The sequence below is a fragment of the Suncus etruscus genome, chromosome 8 (genome assembly GCF_024139225.1).
Source record: "Suncus etruscus isolate mSunEtr1 chromosome 8, mSunEtr1.pri.cur, whole genome shotgun sequence".
Taxonomy (NCBI): domain Eukaryota; kingdom Metazoa; phylum Chordata; class Mammalia; order Eulipotyphla; family Soricidae; genus Suncus; species Suncus etruscus.
Window position 1 is genome coordinate 21752506 of NC_064855.1, and position 19280 is coordinate 21771785.

The following is a 19280-nucleotide window of genomic DNA, read 5'->3' on the forward strand; positions in this document are numbered from 1 at the left end:
CACCTACTAGGCTCCTTCTCCTCGAATAGTGCTTGGAAAATTATATGTGCTATGGATTGAACCCTAAAGCAGGCTATGTGCTCCAGTTCTTTGACATATCTCCCTAGACATGAACGCTTTCTTGTCATTCAGGTATGAATATAAATATCACTTTCTCAAAGCTGCTGCCTTGCCATCCTGCAAAACTATTAACTACCACTTGGTTCTAGTGTCCTCATTAATTTTCCTATCATTATTTACACTCCAACAGAATGCAAGATTGGAGAAAAGAGTACATTTAACCTGTTTGCTCCCTCATTATCAACCTTTCCAACCACATAAACTAAATCTTTAGTGAATATTTGTAAGACATATAAAGTAGTGAAATGGAACTTAAAACTAGATTTGATTGACTTTAGTTCTAAAAGCAAACTACCCTTGTAACTCTATGTATTCCAGGCAGATAGGTTCAATCTAGGTCTTAGGGTAAGGCTATCACCTGAAGATGTCAGCTATGGACATAAGTTATAGATTCACTAGCCAGAAATTTGCAATCATGCAAAGCTACCTTAAAAATTCAAAGCACTTATTATTCTATTCCACCAAAATCTGAACACTCATTGGGTACTTCATGCCTGACATGTTTTGACTCTTGGAGAAGAAAGATCTCCAAGGTGTGATGTTGCCTCAAGGCCCTTTGCAGCTAAAGGCTAGATTTCTGGCTCAGAGCCTCCAACTCTGGGCCATATCATGCCCACACCACAGACAGAGATTTGCACTGTCCAATCTGGAATGGGGCCACAGCAATGTTTGTACTCTGAGGTGTTAGGGAAATGGTGTTTATAAATGCTATTTCCTCTAAGTTGCTGCACAGACTTATTCTTTAACTACAAACTTCACCGTTTGGTTTTATAACAGGGGAAGGGGGTGAGACCAAGGCTAACTGGACCATGTTTAACAGAAAAAAGGAAGTGAGACCATTTAAATAGATTTTTCTATAGTGGTAAGTGTCACAAAAGAACCCTTATCCAGGTTTCGGGGGCAGGCACCAAGGTTTATCATTTTTTTCTTTCTTTCTTTTTTTTGCCTTAGTAAGCAAAAAATGCTCAGAGAATCATTTTCTCCCTCAAGCTTCCATCAAAATGCTAAAAATAAAGCAGTTTAAGAACAATTCAATGAAATGGAGTCATTTTTGGAGTTTGTATTAAATACCCTTTACTAAGCAAAAATGAATTTTGTTTATAAATTCTAGAAAATGTTGATTATATGATCCTTTAACCACTGTTAATATGACTAAGTAGTCTGACAATTATGCACTTGGGGTTCAAAGACAAGATAACTTTATTGTCTGCCTTTTGACTTAGTACCAAACTTTTCTAGAATTTGTAGACTTTGGCTTATAATAATAATACTTCATAGATAATTTGTAAAACTCAGTTCTAATAAAATGAAGGACTGAGAAACTGATTCTCAATTCATTCAGTACCCATCTGACTTTCTATAAATTATCAGTATGACGGTAAACCCTGTCATTTCAGGAGAATCCGTTAGATGCAGAATATAATCCCTTTCCAGAGGGAATGTCAAGCTAGTACCCATCCCAACCTGTAAATGATTGAAATGTGTAACAAATTGAATATTCTCCTCTTAACCATTGATATTCGTGTATTTTACTCTGTGCTTAGCAGAACATTCACCAAAAATTTTTATGAAAGATCCTGTCAGTCTTGCTTCTATGCATCTCACAATTGACAATATGCATAGCGGCTAACGAGGTAAATGTTTTCTACAACATCAAGTTATGCAAGTAGGAAGCTCAGAACCCAGCCAAGCAAACTATATTTCAATTCAATTCTGCATAGTTTTACAGGTTGAAGGCTCATTTCTATAACTGTCCTATCTACTCCCTCTTACACATAGCATAGCATAGTATAGCATAGCATGGCAGTAGGGCATTTGCCTTACACATGAATGACCTGGAACGGACCCAGGTTTAATCTCTGAAATCTCATATGGTCCCCAGAGCCTGCCAGGAGCAATTTCTGAGGGCAGAGCCAGGAGTAACCGCTGAGCGCTTCCAAGTGTGGCCCAACAACCGAAAAAATAAAGCACAAATCACCATTAGTTGTGTGCTTGTGGGTATTTCTAGAAAGCTGCACTACAGCCATATCTGCCCTACGTGCACACACACACACACACACACACACACACACACACTTCCAATCCAGTATATCCCCCTCTGCTTCATATGGTACAGTAATAGGTTGGAAATTTCCAAAGGTCCCTTGGTACCATACATTTACCCACAAAACAATCTACTTAGTAAATTACTGATCTACTATAAAAGGATGTAAGTCAGGCCTAGTCAGTAGGAAAAGACATACAGGACAAGGTGTGTAAAATGAAGTATATTTTATGCTCCCAAAGCTCGTCCTTCTCTCCTAGTCTCCACCTGTTCATCAACCTGGATGATCACCAAATCCCATCCTTTAGCAAGTAACCATGATCATTTAATTTTCCTTTACTGGTGATTGATTTAGCCTCCAGTCCCTCTTCCACCTGAGGAAGGAAGGAGCAGCAGGACAAGATGTTCCAAGTCTGTAATCACTAGTTGGGAAAGCTGGTACCAGGCACCCATCCCTAGGTTACCTAGGTGCTTTCTGACATTAATAGAATAAAAGATATCTTTTATCTCTTCATTGCTTAGGAAATACCAATGGTGTTAGGAGCTCTGTGCTATAAATAGGGACAAAGAACAATTGTATTTTCCTTAATATAAATCACAAATCAGGGCCAGAGTGATAGCATAGCAGTAGGGTGTTTGTCTTACATGTGAATGACCTGGGACAAACCTGGGATCAATTCTTGAAATCTCATATGGTGCCCTGAGCCTGCCAGGAGCAATTTCTGAGTGCAGAGCCATAGTAATCCCTGAGTGCTTCCAAGTATGGCCCAACAACCAAAAAAAGCACAAATCACCATTAGTTGTGTGTTTGTAGGTATTTCAGCCACACTCACCCTATACACACACACACACACACACAAACACACACACACATGTACACACTGGGAATATCACAAATTTGCCCCCTCCCCTAGCAGTCTTAGAATAATGAATGATGGGAAAGAGCACATAAATACCTCTAACACCCCCAGTCCTACTTCATGCAATTCTCCAGTGGGATTATTTCAGGCATTCAACTTCTTTGATAACTACTAATTTAATAAACCCCTCATTTTTTTTAAATTTACATTGTGATACTTACCTGGCAAAGGAGATACCATGATCACAAAGGTGGTTTCCCCAGGGCGAGGCTCACCCATTGCACTCCTGGTGTGCTGACACCTGTGATTTAAAAAATAATAATAAAATAAAATAAAATTTATATTGTGAGCAAAGTGAATTATGAGTCTTTCACAGTAATATTTAAGGTACATTGTGACAATGAATCAGGGGCATTCCCGCCACTACCCTCCACCTGTGTTCCCAGCATGCATTCTATATCTCCCTCCTTTGCCCCAAGGACTACGAATGTAACTGATCCCCTCTGTATTTAGCTTGTTGTAGATTGGGTATTGATTCTGTTGTCGTTGACTTTGGGTTTTGTGTTTAGGTGTGATCACTTTTTATTTCTACTAAATGAACATATGACTGTTTGGTCCTAATTTAATAATACACCTCATTTTTAAAGGGGAAACAGTGATGGCTTTTTTTTTTTTCATTTTTTTCTATTGACTTATCGCTGATTTATAATACTCTGGAACATGAGGGTTTGGCTTCGTACCTCTAAATGTGTGTAACTATTGCTTTTCCTGCCACCTGGCTTTAGGTGCCATCACCACCCAAGAGACCCTGACTCTTCCCCTTCAAGCTGTCTCTTTCCCTCTGGTCACTCCTCACTCAATTTTCACCAACTCTAGGAGTAAGTTTTGTTGTTTCTTGTCAATGCATTTTCCCTGTTAATTCATATTCTACATAAGAGTGAAGCTATGTGATAATTATCTTTTACTTAGTTCACTTAGCGTAATTGCTTCTAGTTCTGCTTTTTTGTCCTAGTGGGCACAATTTCAACCCATTTCAGCACAGTCATCTCCCAGGCAACATATATAATGCAGCTTCTTTATCTGCTTATCTGTGAGTGAGCTTGTTGGTTGATTCTATGCCATTGGCCATTGTAAATATGCTGTTATGAACATAGGAATGCAAATATTCTTCAGGATGAGGTCATCCTTTCGTGACTTCCCTGAGTTCGATCTTCGGCATCCCATATGGTCCTTCCAGCCTGCCAGGAGCAATTTATGAGTGAAGAGCCAGTAATAATTCCTGAGCACCACTAGAAAACAAAACAAAAACAAAACAATAAACAGAAATTCATGCTGAAATTATTTTTCTTCTTAACCATTTGTGACTGTAATGCCAAGTAGTGATACACAAAATAAAAACTCCATTTTATTACCACATCTATCTCTCTTATTAATCGGGAGAATTGTACTATCTTACAAATCTCTACAGAACTAAATCAATTTATATTTTTATTTATTTATATTTTATTTATTTATTTTATATATGTATTTTTATTTATATTTATTTCTATTTTATATAATAAATCAATTTATATTTTTAAAAATAATAGGTGTAGTATTTTTTAGTCTTCATCTTCCTAGGAACCTGGAAATGTCAGAGATATTAATTGGAAGAGATAATCAGTAATTTTGTGGTAGTGCAGCAGATTGGATACTTACAAGTGACTGGCCTGATTTCAATCCTAGGCACTCCATATGCTTCCCAAGCTTAGCCAGAAGTGATCCCTGAATGCAGAGCAGGAGTAAGCACTGAACACTATCATTTGTGGCCTCCCAAATTTTTTTCAATAATCAGTGGTTTTTCTATCTCCAAAATTATTTTCAAAAGTTTCAAGATCAGCTAAGATAACTGAACCATAAACAAAAGTCTTTTTTTTTTTTGCTTTTCCAAGTACCTGGCTTCAAGTGAGACTGTGTGTGATGTATGTATCACCTTCTTGGAAATGTTACTTAAATTTTTGTTCTAGTGGGGTCAGGAGCACCATTGTACATACACAGAAACTTTGGGGGCTGGTTGCATTTTTCATGGTGAGAAAAATGCTCATTTTTCACCCTATGGAAAGTGATTAAATGGCTGAGGAGAGATGCTAAAAGTACAGGGCAGCATAGTCTGGTTTTACTTGTTCCAAACACTGGTGGGGACTGCGGAGAGCTAAATATCCTGGTAGATAAATGATTGGGAAAGATCTTGTGTCAGGGGTCTTGGATGTAGGTAATATATGAATAAAGCTGGAGGTTGTAAAATATGAGGGAAGCAGTTCCTGTCTCTTGAAGAAGCTCTCTTTCTCCTCCGGAAGTGAAGCTGGGACTATTCACCTCTAACCCATAAACACTGCTAAGAGAAAAGACACGGGAAGCAAATGTATTCTTCATCCTCAGCTATCAAAAGTTTATTCTGCTGTCATAATTTTGGGATCATCAGCTGCACCCCCCTGAGGCACTTCATCACACAGCTCAGTCAGACCTGTGGGAGTTGCACAGGGGTATAAAATCACCCCCACATACTGTATCTCCAACCCCAGATTGAATGAGTCTAAAGCAGAGTCACTGCAAGAAATAATCCATACCAGGCTAATGGTAAAACACAGGTATTCCTGGGGACAACAACTTTTCCTTTCTGTTCTTTCTTTATATGCTATGCCATGTTTCTTAAATCAAGACCATGGCAGGTTTTATTTTGTTTTGTTTTGTTTTGTTTTGCGTTTTTTTTGTTTTTGTTTTTGTTTTGTTTTGGTGCTTATCGTTATTGTTGGAGTCCTCACTGATTATTTGACACTTCTTTTTGTACTGGTGGAGTGTTTCACCTTTTTTCTCTCCTTCGTCTCTCAAACCGATGATGAGAGCCTCTAGAAGAATTCCGCTTATTTTCGGCGTATTAGACTTTTACCCCGGTTTATTACTTTTCTCTCCTTCAAACAAAACCACGTAACTTGAACTAGCTAGTCCTACCCCCCAGTTAGAGGGGGAAATAAGGGAGGCACCAGGACCAAACAGGTGCAAGACTACTAAGTAGTAGGCTAGATACAGAGGGGACCACATATTCTAGCAACCCTGGGGGTGATGGAAGAGGATATGGGAGGTAGGACAAAAACGGAGGTGTAGGGAGGACAATTTGGTGATGGGAATCCCCCCTGATTTTATGTAAATATGTACCTAAAATATTATTGTCAACAATATGTAAGCCACTATGATCAAAATAAAAATTATATTTAAAAAAAAAGACACACAGGTATTCTGGCAATCTTCTATATCATATCAAGAGTGCAAGCTGCCCGCAAGAACTGTTATTTTTATTAAGTACAAAGACCACCTCGAGGTTGAGGTTAGTAAGCACAAGGACAGACAGCTCAGGCTATCCTGAGCCAGTCCTGCCCAGGTTTATATGTAAGACAATTTCTGTTTAGGGGTAAAACCAAGTTGTAAACAAATAGAAACAAAGGAAACAGGGATGATCTTTGTTTTGAGTGAAACCAAGTTCTAAACAAACAGATACAAAGAAATCAGGGAGGGGCTGGAGCGGTGGCGCAAGAGGTAGGGTATTCGCCTTACACGCGCTAACCTAGGATGGACCACAGTTTGATCCCCCAGCATCCCATATGGTCCCCCAAGCCAGGAGCAATTTCTGAGTGCACAGCCAGGAGTAACTCTGAGCGTCACCAGGTGTTGCCCAAAAAGCGAAAAAACAGCAAACAAAAACAAAAAACAAGCAAACAAACAAACAATAAGAAACCAGGGGTGATCTCTGTTTCGGATAAAATAAGGTGTAATATAATACTGGGTCCTGACTCAATTTGCAGTCCTGCTCATTTTCAAATCAGCAGTTGACTCTGGCAGGGAATCTGGGCAGAAGTAACATTACACCAAAGATTCCCAAACTTCTGTCACCTTTTGCTCCCTTTTCAGGAAGAAAAAAAAAAACTTAATTATACCATAAAATGTTACATTCTTAGAATAAACATACTCCCGCTGAATCTTAGTCTACTCACTTATACCCTCATGTATCATGCCAGTATTATCCTTGGCAAGGAGGAAAATATTGCTCACATTGAGCAACACTGCATTACATTAAACTTAAGTGAGTTTAAGTGAATTTAAGAGTCAAAGCGGGGGTGGGGGGCATTGGTAGCACAATGGCAGGGCATTTGCCTTGCATATAGCTGAGGATGGATTCGGGTTTGATCCCGGGCATCCCATTTGGTCCACCAAGCCAGGAGTGATTTCTGAGCGCAGAGCCAAGAGTAACCCCTGAGCATCGCTGGGTGTGACCCCCAACCCCAGAAAGAGTCAAAAAGGTTCTGACCAAGACATAATTCCATCCAATCCAAATAGGAAGGAAATTGACTGTGACAACCAGACTGTCACAACCACCTCAAGAGTGGAGCTTTGGCCCCTGTGGAAAAGGGACTATTGAAAAGGATCCCAGAATCATACCTAAGTTCTGATGTGACCCAGCGAAGTAACCTCCATGAAATTCTAGAGCCAGCTGGACCCATTGGTCCCTGAAATGTGGCCATGAATAAGGCAGTACCATGAATTCTAAGCAGTCTAACCCTGACAAAATGGTATGTGAGAGTGAGGTGAGAAGCCTCCTAATACCTAATTATATTTCCTTGGCCTGGATTATGTTAAGAACTTGCGGAAGTGAGTTGAGCTGATGATGCTAGTGAATAAGCAAGGGATAGAGCTTACTTGGGGATAACAGAGGAGTCTGAGGGAAATAGGTGTTCTTGTCTTCAGGAAACTGGTGATCTTGTTAGGAAACCAATTCATGCAACTCTTGTGAAGTTCAGAAAATAGTCAGAGAACTTTATGATTGAAGAACAAGTTGTAAAAACTCAACAGCCTGTGATGGAGTGAATGGCTTGGAGAATGGAGGAACTAAGAGTGGTGAACTCTGTTAGGGAAATAACTACACTAACAACTAACATGACAATGTTAAAGAATAAGAGTAGAATGTCTCGAATACAGACAGGGGGGAGGGGGGTATTGGTGGAGGGAATGTTGCACTGGTGATGGGGGTGTTCTGTTTATAACTGAAACCCAACTACAAACATTCTTATAATCATGATGCCTAAAGATTTATATTATATTATATATTATATATTACATTATTATAATATATATTATATGTAATATATTATATATATTATATTAAAAGATTGTGGCGACTTCCAAAAAAAAAAAAAAACAAAGAGTGGCTTGGTGGAGAAGACAGACCTTTCCACTGAGCAGTTGTAGAGCAGCAATTATGGTGTAATTAACAGCTGCTCCAAACTATAAAGATTGCTGAATGCAGCCCTTTGGAAAAGAATTGATTAGACTTTCTAAAGTTTTCTATAAATAGAGGAAACAGGTTCATACCCACCCACCTCCTGCCTCTAGCTTCTTTTGGATCTTGGATCTGAAAACTGAAACTGAAATCTGAAGCATTCCAAGCTCAGCCTTAGACCACTTGGGTGTTTTATTAATTACCCAGGAAAACTATCATAAACATTGGTACAGCTCTTCAAGGAGGCAAATAGAAAAATTACTACTGCTGGGCTGGAATGGTGGCACAGCAGTAGGGCATTTGCCTTGTACGCGGCTGACCCAGGATGGACCGCAGTTTGATCCCCAGCATCTTATATGGTCACCCAAATCAGGAACGATTTCTGAGCACATAGCCAGGAGTAATCCCTGAGCATCACCAGATGTGGCCCAAAAATTTCCAAAAAAAAAAAAAAATTACTACTGCTCACAACCCAAAGAAGACTTGGTAATCCAACTTTGCCACTTGAATTGATCTAGGAGACAATGCAGGCCCAGATTTCTGGACCTGACTTATCCTTAACCCTCACCCCCAAAAGCACAGTTGGAAAGTTGTCACATGAGCCATCTTAAGACCCAGGGAAGTAGAAACCCTCATACCAAAGGAAATGACTAAGGGTCTAAAGTTGCAGCGATAAGGGGCCGGAGAGATAGCATGGAGGTAAGGCGTTTGCCTTTCATGCAGGAGGTCATCGGTTCGAATCCCGGCGTCCCATATGGTCCCCCGTGCCTGCCAGGAACAATTTCTGAGCCTGGAGCCAGGAATAATCTCTGAGCACTGCCGGGTGTGACCCAAAAACCACAAAAAAAAAAAAAAAAAAAAGTTGCAGCGATAAGGAATCAATTTATGGCTCAGCGATGTATACCTGAGCCATGCACATAAAGTCTCTGTAAAATGAGAAAAAAAAATATATTAGGGGAATTGAGAGTATTCAAATGGATGTTGTTGAAGAGTTCCTGTGTTCTAGGTATAAAATTAGTAAGTCGTCAAAGATGAGTTTTTTCATTTATTCACTCACAATGAATGAGCACCTAATCTGAGTCCAGTAAATAAAATAAAACTGCAATTTATAGTTTATGGAAGATTACAAGCAAAACTACACCTAACCCCTAAAAAAAACAGGTTTAATGTGCTTGAAACAAGTCAGTTCTATTTTAAAAAAATATAACTCAGAATCTGGTGTATGTCCCAAGTCCTGGATTACATGCCCACCAAATTCAGGTTCCTGAGTTCAATCCTTAGCACTCTGGAGCATGGTGGGGGTAGAGCCCCAGTGACTCTGAGCATGGGTTAGAGCCATAGGGGCCATAGACCTGTGGCTAGGGATGAAGTCTTGAGGAAGTGGTGTTTCCAAGGAAGCTCAAGTGAAGGATGGAGCAGATTCTCGGGAGTGCATTCCAGTGAAAGAAGAACGGGGCTGCAGTCAAGTGACAGATGTGTTGGTTTCTAGCCAAAATATTTTGTATACACTTGAACACTTTCTCCCCTATGGGCTGACCCTGACTGATCTTACCATCTCTCTGTGCATCATACCTCTTCCAGCCTGTTTCCAGATGCTTGAAATTCCACAGTTCAGAATGGATTCCTTGGCTTTGTTTAATATGAAAATGTACCTTTCAGCTAGGTCCGATTTCAATTTTCTATTGCTACTGTCACACATCACTGACTTTAGAGGCTCAAAAGCACATAACAGGATTATCTCATAGTTCCTGAGGTCAGAAGTCCCAGCTTAATCTCAGTGTGCTAAAATCCAGAATCAAGGCATCAGCAGAGCTGCATTCTTTCTGGATGCTCTAAGAAACAAAGCATTTCCTTGCCTTATGTAGCTTCTAGAAGACCCTATATTCCTTGTCTGGTGACCCCATATAACTCCAACTCTTGCTCATGTCATCAGATTTTCTTCTTTGACATGGGTCCTTGACTCCCCCACTTTTAGAAGGCTTATTACCCTTTTATGGGCCACATTGCACCCAGGATCTTGCACATCTGTGAAGTCATATATGCAGTCTCCTTAGGCATGTAAAGAAGCTTATTCTTAAATTCTGGGTGATTCGACACAATATCTGTATTCAGCTTCCTACACCCCAACCCTTACTTTGAAATTGCTTTCCTATATCAGTCATTCAAGCTCTAGTCAAAAAAATTGAATTAGTCAAAGGAAATCTTTAAGAGACCAAAATACTCATAAATTCAAGTCATATAACATGAGAAAGTTCCTAAAAAATTCACTCAAACTCAATGAATAAAAACAAAATGTTTTGTATTATTTATGTATTGTGATAAATTAGTTTATAAGAGTATAAATATTTATGTTTTAGGGGACACAGTATTATCACAACCACCTCCAAGCCCCATTAACTACCTCAGTTCATAGGCCCTTTCCTTTCTCCTGCCCCCTAATCTAACAGTTTTGTGGTGAGAGCCTCAGGGTTTGTTTTCATTGGACATTGCCTATTCCCTCACTTTGTTTCTTTATATACTACATGTGAGTATAATCATCTGGTTTCTGTTTTTTTTTTTCTTCTTTTTTCTTTTTGGGATGGAACCACAGTTCATCCTGGGTTAGCCACATTAAAGGCAAATTACCCTACTGCTTATGCCACTGCTCTGGGTCCTGGTTCTGTCTTTATTCTTCTGACTTATTTCACTTACAGCATGATTACCTTCAATTCCATATGTTGTAGCAGAAAGCAACATTTTATCTTTCCTTGATTCTAATACCCCGTCATATATAGATATACAATTTACTTTGTCAAGATAGCATTTTCTGTGTATAATATTGTAAATGATATAAGAAATCCTAAGACAACAAAAATTAGCTTTTACTTTCTAAAAGGCTAGTTATTGATGATTGTTGTCTAAATAACTACAGAACATGGTAAAAAGTGATCAAACTATCTCAGCAATGTAGCATTCATTCTTAGCAAAGGAAATATAGGAAGACTCTAATTGGATAAAGATTTTAACAAAAGTGTCAGGGGAGAAGTGGGGAAGGAAGCAATGGTAACATTAATCCTTTAAACCCGATGACTAAGTAAATGGAAGGAGTTGCCATCAGCATAATCAAGGAAATAAATGAATGGCAGATTAGTCTCATGCATTAAATGGGTGCCAGGTGTCTTCTGAGACCTATTCTAGAACATCTAGCTCAGGGTACCTAGCAGGTAATTAGAAATGAGCTAGGCATTGGAGTGAAAGATACAAGAAATGGAAATTAACTCTAAGTAAGTGAGCTCAACAAAAATAAGATAGAAGAGGACCAGAGAACAACTTTTAAATCCAGTAAGAAAATTAGCAAAGAATAGGCACATTAAAGTGGAAAATACCATACATACAAATAAGTTCTTATCTAATAGAGATAGGAACACTCAAATCTTGTAGTGCAAAGGAACCTTACACCCTGAACATTGACATGATGACCTGGTACAAGCCTCAGAGGCTTGGGCATTTTCCAGTCACCCCTGAACCAGGGAAGCCATCTACGAAACATCCAAAGTTGTCTATGACATCACCTGGAAGCAATTCTCTACCAGGGAAGACCCTACTGCTGCTCTGACATCGATTTACTCAAAAGAGTCTTCCCTTAACACTGAGAAGATTTAAGCAACAACAACGACATGTGTACTGGACAGGGCTTTCTGCATTGCTCTTTAATTCTGAGTTGAAATTAGACGCCACTCCGCACCATCCTGATATACAGATTCCAGGACCTTCAATACAGAAACAGGATACCAACAACAGAGACTGTGAAAATATAACTGTATGGGCACTACAGACAATGACCAGGATTGGACAAACTAGTTTGCCTGGAGCCTAGAAATGGTCTTATGTCAGGAAACTTCAGGGGTAAGGTCTCCTTGTACAAAAGTTTTTCCTTTCCATGACCCCAATACTTTGGTGGGCCCATGCAAATGATAATTGCACTCTAACATTGTTTATACAGTGCTCCTTTGACTCTAAACCTTTAAGAAACCACTAGTAAAAATATCTGAAACTGCAAAAAAAAAAAAGGTTTACATTAGTGTTAACATATATGCTTTTAGTAAAACTAGCATTCTGGGGGATAAAGGAGGGAGAAAGGGATATATGCTTGGGAACAGGGATGAAGGGAGGACAACACTGGGGGTGATGGATATTCCCCTGATTCAATGTTAATATGTACCTAAAATACTTCTGTGAAAGATATGTAAGTCATTATCATAAAAAAATTGTGTTTTATTTAGAAATGTTCTTTGACTTACATGTATTATTATATTATATTAATTATATGTTGTGTTACTATATTATGTTATGTCAGTTTACCTCAATATGTTAATCAATTTTGTCTCTTGAATAAATACTTACAATAAAAAAAAGAAAATTAGCAAAGGAAAGAATCAAGAAAAATAGAAGGAAGTTCAAGGAAGAACACAAGTGCTAAGAAAAGGAAAGGTAGAGAAGGTCAGAGCTATTGACAGTTTTATTACTGATATGAATACAGGGGTGAAAAAGAAGTGTAATTTTGTAAAAATATTTCCATCACATACTCGGAAGTGTAGATTGAACACCTAAGAGAGCATGAAAACAGTAAAATAAGTAAAGAAATGCCATATTTAATGGCGTAAAAGATGACTTTTAAGCCTTGGAAAACTTCTTAAAAGTTAGGGGTCGTCTTATACACTGGTATACAGAATGCTGAAATTTACTTCAGCTTCAGGGAAGAGTTATCTGAACCCCTCTTACCACCGCATCTCATCCAATTGCCAGAAGTCATCATTCAGTCCTCTGCTTACCCTGATTAATCTTTCAGGGCACACAGAGGAGCTGAATTACCAAGCACCGCATTTCATCCAGTTGCCTGGTATGAGGCTTTCCAGTGCTCAGTCCTCTGTTCAGCTTTTATGGTACACAGAGGAGGCGCTCTATCTCCCTGTACCTATCCTATTAATTGCTGTACCCTAGCCAGCTGCTCTTGGAGAAGCGCCCTCTCCCTGCTCTCAACTTAGATCACAATTTAAAAAAATCATTGTCACTCACTACAAATAACAAATGTAAAATGACTGTTGGCACTCCAAAGTCTACCTTTATTAAACATATACTGTTAACCTTTAAGGGTTCTACTCTTTTTCTCTTACATTTTTTAATTTCCATTTGGTGTGTGTTAAAAGAGAGGTAGGCTTCGTTCTAAGATGGGTACAAAAACCAAGACTGATTAAAATTACAGTGTTGGAACAGAACTTCTAGAAACTTAAAGAAAGACTTCACTCTAGTCTCCATCCTATGACCTGTGCAAATACCGAAATCTCTAGTTATTGAGGCCTGATTTTATCATCCACGACTGAGTGGAAAGTTTCCAGACTTTACAAAAGGACGTAGAGAAGAGAAAAGGAGCATGTATGGAGCCTATAGTTATTCCCGTGACCGTATGCTTCAAGGGCAGAGAAACCCTTTATCTTTTAGGCCAAGGGAATTCCCTTTCTAATCTCCCCAATATTTACTGTGCCTATGCAAAAAAAAAAAAAAAGCCACCCAAATTAATTTTTGTTATTGTTGTTGTTGTTGTTTCTTTTTTTGTATGTTTTGTTTTGTTTTTATTTAAGGACCATGGTTATTGTTTGGTTGTTGTCTTTATTGCTGTGGTGCTATCCAAGTTCTTTTGTTTGATTTTTTTGTATGTTTTTATGTTTTCCTTCCTTTTTCCCTTTCTTCTCTTAAATTGATATTTATAGCCTCTAACAGGGGTCTTCAAACTTTTTAAACAGGGGGCCAGTTCACTGTCCTTCAGACTGTTGGAGGGCCAGATTATAGTAAAAACAAAAATTATGAACAAATTTCTATGCACATTGCATATATCTTATTTAGAAGTGAAGAAACAAAATGGGAATAAATACAATATGTGGCCCGCAGGCTGTAGTTTGAGGACCATTGCTCTAGAAGGACTCCTCCATTTTTCTTTCTTGTGTGATTTTTACCCTCCCCCCTTTTTTTCTCTTTCTTTTTTCTTCCCTCCAAACAGAACAACATAACTTGAACCATCTTGTTCTGCCTCACAAATTGAGGGGGAAATAATGGACAGTACCAAGACCAAACAGGTGTATGAACATTGAATAGAAATAAAAAATGATCATACTTAAACACCAAATCTAAAGCCAATGACAACAGAATCGAAACCCAATCTACAACAAGCTAGACAGAGGGTACCGCTAGACACAGAGGGTACCACTCATACTAGCAGCCCGGGGGCCAATGGAGGGGGATATGGGATGCATACTGGGAACGTGGTAGAGGAAAGACAACACTGGTTTTGGGAATGCCCCTGATTCAATATTACTATGTACCTAAAATATTACTGTGAAAGATTTTTAATCCACTTTGGTCAAAATAAAAATTATTTAATTAAGAAAGAGAGAGGTAGTCTTGGTCCACAGCGTTGGCACAGTGGTAAGACATTTGCCTTGCACGTACTAACCTAAAACTGTGGTTCGATCCTCCAGCATCCCATATGGTGCCCCAAGCCAGGAGCAATTTCTGAGTGCATAGCTAAGAGTAACCCCTGAGCATCACCAGGTGTGCCACCCCACAAAAAGAAATAAGTAGTCTTATATGGAGAATATAGCCCAAACCCTATATTTTATTTTCTTTTTTGTTCCCCAATTCACAATACAGACCAGACAAAGGGTCTGGGTTGAGATGTATATGGGGTGCATTTACTGTACCTCCTCTTTCTATACAGTCAGTGTAAAGAACACAGCCTGTGGTAAGAATTGGGAGGCCTTATCTTTTCTTTTCTTTTTTGATTTTTAATATAGATATAAATCTTTCACCAGTGCAACATTCCCATGACCAATATCCCAAGTGTCCTTCCTCCCCACCTCACACCGGCCTGTACTCTAGACAGGCTTTCTACTTCCCTCATTCAGTCACAGTTTGTTATGATATTTCTCAGTGTAATTATTTCTGTGACTGCACTAAACGATCCCTGTGGTGAGCTTCATGTCGGGAGCTGGACCCTCCAGTTCTCTTCTATTTTATCTCTGAGAATCACTACACAAATGGTTTTCATTTTTTTCAAAAACGTATAGATGAGGGAGACCATTCTGTGTTTATCTCTCTCCCTCTGACTTATTTCACTCAGCATAATAGATTCTATATACATCCATGTATAGGAAAATTTCATGACTTCATCTCTTCTGATGGCTGCATGATAATAAGATATAGTTTATTTAGCCATTCATCTATTGAGGGGCATCTAGGCTGTTTCATGAGTCTGGCTATTGTAAATAACACTAATATAAATATAGGTGTGAGGAAGGGATTTTTGTATTGTATTTTTGTGTTCCTAGGATATATCCCTAGGAGTGGTATAGCTGGATCATATGGGAGCTCAACTTCCAGCTTTTGGAGAAATCTCCATACTGCTTTCCACAAAGGTTGGACCAGACGGCATTCCCACCAGCAGTGAATAAGAGTTCCTTTCTCTCCACATCCCCTCCAGCACTGCTTGTTCTCATTTTTCCTGATGTGTGCCAATCTCTGTGGCATGATATGGTACCTCATAGTTGTTTTGATTTGCATCTCCCTGATGATTAGTGATGTGGAGCATTTTTTCATGTGCATTTTAGCCATTTGTATTTCTTTTTTGTCAAAGTGTCTGTTCATTTCTTCTCCCCATTTTTTTGATGGGGTTAGATGTTTTTTTCTTGTAAAGTTCTGTCAGTGCCTTGTATATTTTGGATATTAACCCCTTATCTGATGGGTGAATAGTTTTTATACCTAAATAGACCTAGATATCAGATCTGAAACCATAAAGTATATAGAATAACATGTAGGTCAAACACTCCATGACATTGAGACTAAAGGTATCTTTAAGAAGGAAAATGTAGTCTCCAAACAAGTGTAAGCAGAAGTAAATAAATGGGACTCATTTATATATATATTAAGCTGAGAAGCTTCTGCACCTCAAAGGAAATAGTGCCCAGAATACAAGAGCCACCCACTGAATGGTCCAAACCCTATATTTTAACAAAATAAAGTAGGGGGTTGTCTTGTACTCTCAGTCGTCTATATGCCAGAAAATAAAGTATGTGTTTGTTAGCTTTTTTATTTTTCTAATTTTTTATTTAAATAGCATGGTGACAGGTTGTTTATACTATACTTTTCTTTTCACAGATAAAGTTGATTAACTGCCATACAATTTATAAAATTAATATACAATGTTCAGCATGTACAATGTACAACATACATTGTTTAGCAGTGTGCATTTCCCATCACCAATGTCAAAAGTTTCTCTCTCCCCATCCCTGACACCATCTTCCCTCCCACCCACCCTTTCCCTTTTGCTTCTGGGAAAACACAATTTTTGATGGGATTAATTTTTGTTGTTGTTGCTGTTGTTGTTTTGGACCACACCCAGTGACACTCAGGGGTTACTCCTGGCTATACACTCAGAAATTGCTCCTGGCTTGGAGGACACCAGGGAATGGAACCGGAGTTCATCCTGGGTCAGCTGCGTGCAAGGCACATGCCTATCGCTGCGCCACCACTCTGGCCCCTTAATTGTTTTCTTGTTAAGTTCTGCCAGCACCATATATATCTTAGATATTAACCCTTTATCAGATGGTTTTTCTTAATAGTTTTCCTATTTCATGGTTGACCTTTGTACACTAGTCACTGTTTCCTTTGAAGTGCAGAAGCTTCTCAGTTTAATGTAGTCTATTTGTTTATCTCTGCTTCCACTTAAAATTGACAGTGGCATTTCATCCTTGAAGATGCCTGTAGCCTCAATGTATGAAGTGTTTTGCCTATGTTTTCCTCAATCTACATTATGGTTGAGTTCTGATATCAAGGTCTTTAATCCATTTTGATTTGGCCTTTGTGCATAGTATTAGATAAAGGTCTGAGTTTGCTTTTTCTGCATGTGGCTGACCAGCTGTCCCAACATCACTTGTTGTAGTGGCTTTCCTTGCTCTATTTTGTGTTTCTTGCCCCTTTGTATATCTGGGGTCATTCTCTGAATACTCAAGTCTATTACATTGATCTGAAGATCTGTCCTTATTCCAATACCAGGATGTTTTAATTATATTGCTTTATAGTTCAAGTTAAATTTGGGGAAAGTGATACCTCCCATCTTCTTTTTCCCAAGAATTTCTTTAGTTATTCATGGCCATTTATTGTTCAAAATGAACTTCAGGAGTGTTTGATCCACTTCTTTGAAATATGTCATGGGTATTCATAAAGAAATTATACTAAATTAAATTAAATTAAATCTGTATAATGATTTGAAAAGTATTGCCACTTTAATTATGTTGCTCCTCCCAATCCGAGAGCAGGGTATATATTTCCATTTCTTTATGTTCTTTTTCATTTCTTGAAGCAGTGTATTTTAGTTTTCTTTTTATAGGTCTTTCACCACTTTAGTTAAGTTTACTCCAAGGTACTTGATTTTCTGAGGCAAATTGTGAATAGAATTGTAATTTTAATGTCTCTTATCTTTCATTATTTGTATATATAAACACCATGGATTTTTGTGTGTTAATTTTGTAACCTGCCACTTTGCTATACAAATCTATACAAATTTGCTATACAAATCCATTGCTTCTAGAAGCTTTTTTGTAGAATATTTAGGATTATCTAAATATAGTAACATCATGTCATCTGCAAACAGTGAGAGTTGACCTCTTCCTTTCCTATCTGGATTCCACTTCTATCTTTTTATTGCCTGATTGTGATGGCAAGTGCTTTTTCAGGACTGTGTTAAATAGAAGTGGCTAGGAGAGCAATCTTTTCCACTGCAAGATCTTAGAAGATCTAAGAGTATAATAGAGTATAATATTTTCCATAGGTTTATGATAAATAGTCTTGACTATATTGAGAAAAGTTCCTTTCATTCCCATCTTGTTGAGAGTTTTTATCATGAATGGGTGTTGGAACTTGTCAGATGCTTTCTATGCATCTATTGATATGATCATATGGTTTATATTTTTGTTGATATGGTGTATTACATTAATTGATTTGCCTATGGTAAACCATCCTTGCATCAGGAATGAATCCTACTTTATCATGGTATATGGCCTTCTTGATGTGTCACTGAATCCTGTTTGCTAGAATTTTGTTGAGGATCTTTGTGTCTGTGTACATCAAGATTATTGGCCTCTAATTCTCTATTTTTTGTGGCATGTCTGTCTGCATTTGGTATTAAGGTAACAAAAACTATTTAGAAGTATTTCTGCTTCTTCCATTATCTAGAAGAACCTGAAAAGGATTGGCAGTAAGTCTTTTTGAAAGGTTTAAAAGGGGGCCCGAAGAGATAGCAAAGCGGCATTTGCCTTGCAAGCAGCCGATCCAAGACCAAAGGTGGTTGGTTCAAATCCTGATGTCCCATATGGTCCCCGTGCCTGCCAGGAGCTATTTCTGAGCAGACAGCCAGGAGTAACCCCTGAACACTGCCAGGTGTGGCCCAAAAACAACAACAAAAAAAAAAAAAAAGAAAGAAAGAAAAAAAAAAGAAAGGTTTAAAAGAATTCACTATTGAATCCATCTGGACCTGGGCTTTTGTTTCTGGGAAGCATTTTTATTATTTTTTAATTTTCCAAGTTGGGATAGGTCTGTTCTGTTCAGATATTCCAGATCATTTTGGCTTAACCTTGGGAGATTAGAAGAATCCATGAATTTAAGTATTTCTTCCAAATTCTCATTTTTAGTGGCATAAAGTTTCTCAAAGTAATCTCTGGTTACCCTTTAAATTTCTGCAGTATCTTCCCCCTCCCATTATTTCTATTTTTGTTTTTTAAGTCTTTATTTCTTTGTGAGTCTTGCTAGTGATTTATCAATTGTGGTGTTTTTGTTTTTTCAAATAATTAACTATTGCTGTCATTGATCTTTTGGATTGTCTTGGGCTTTCTAGTTCGTTAATTTTTGCTTTGAACTTTGT

The 19280-nt window shown here is 38.3% G+C and overlaps 1 non-coding gene across 1 annotated transcript; it reads right to left on the reverse strand.

Moving 5' to 3' along the window:
* Window positions 1-14991: 14991 nt before the first annotated feature.
* LOC126016494 (small nucleolar RNA SNORA51) lies at window positions 14992-15124 on the reverse strand. Its single transcript, XR_007498290.1, has one exon. It is a non-coding gene; the product is annotated as a small nucleolar RNA SNORA51 (small nucleolar RNA).
* Window positions 15125-19280: the final 4156 nt, after the last annotated feature.